This window comes from Taudactylus pleione, unplaced genomic scaffold, assembly GCF_031769625.1.
Source record: "Taudactylus pleione unplaced genomic scaffold, aTauple2 ptg000016l, whole genome shotgun sequence".
Taxonomy (NCBI): Eukaryota; Metazoa; Chordata; class Amphibia; order Anura; family Myobatrachidae; genus Taudactylus; species Taudactylus pleione.
The window spans coordinates 16146106-16147277 of NW_028284418.1; the positions used below are offsets into that span (position 1 = coordinate 16146106).

General features: G+C 33.0%; 1 non-coding gene across 1 annotated transcript; it reads right to left on the minus strand.

Annotated features, from left to right (window-relative positions):
* Positions 1 to 655: 655 nt before the first annotated feature.
* On the minus strand, positions 656 to 737 carry TRNAL-AAG (transfer RNA leucine (anticodon AAG)). The gene has a single exon. It is a non-coding gene; the product is annotated as a tRNA-Leu (tRNA).
* Between the last annotated feature and the right edge of the window lie 435 nt (positions 738 to 1172).

Genomic DNA, 1172 nt, shown 5'->3' on the forward strand with positions numbered 1-1172 from the left:
ACTGGATCTTCTCCTTGGAGAATAAATATGGCAGCAGTGGGATTTGATTCCAGTGGCTTGAATAGCTCTGTCATCCTACAACCTGCTGTACACTTTAAAATATTTTAGCTCTCATATCTGGAATGTCATTCAAAACTTTACCCAAAGTCAGGAAAAGCTGAGATAAAATGCAAAAGAAGCCAGGTACATTTAACAAGTAATGATTATATTTGACTTCAAATTTCCTTCATTTAGCGCAACTGATGTATCCAAACAACTTTGAAGTATTATTCAAATGCCTAAAATAGACAGCTGTGAGATTAAAATCCAGAGTGATAGAAAAGTTAGAGAAATCGGAATATAAATCCATCAATTTATACCAATGAGTCACGTTGCCAACATTTCCATCTCTAATTGTATGATAAGACAACTCAGTAATTAAATATTAGTTATGATATTACTTCTAGTTACTTCATGCCAACTTAATTTTGGCTCATCTTGACTGTTAGCAGATAACATTTTTAAAACATTTGGGAAGTCTCTTGTAACAATGATGAACTGTTGAGTAGCTAGAGGAATCTTCCACCAACAAATTTCAGCTGGGTAATATCCTTTCTAATGGAAAAAAAGAATCAGTTTGACATCAATAACTGGCCTACTCTTTGTATAATAAATATGGCAGCAGAGGGATTTGAACCCACGCCTCCGAAGAGACTGGAGCCTTAATCCAGCGCCTTAGACCGCTCGGCCATGCTACCACATGTGCTTGTCATTAGGATAGCTCACAGATCTAGAACATCAAAATGAAAGGTTTTTTTGTTTTAAAGTATTAATTGAAAAGATGTCAGCAAAGGTTAAAAGAAAGTCCATTATTAAACATAAAATCGATGAGAAATTCATATTTTTTATTGAATTGCATTTTGTTTATTTTCATTGAAATAACAAAAGAAATTGAGATGCATGAAGTAGTAAAATATTAGTTCTGATTGGGCACATAATTACTTCATGCAAAATTAAAATTTGAATATCTTTACTGTTAGCAGATATCATTATTTTAAAGGTTTGAGAAGACTGTTGCAACTATGATGAACTGTTTAGAACTCGGTGACTAATGCAGGATACTATCACCATCCTTTTTCAGTTGGTTAATATCTGATCAATCATGAATTGATGATAAATTGTTTTGAACTACT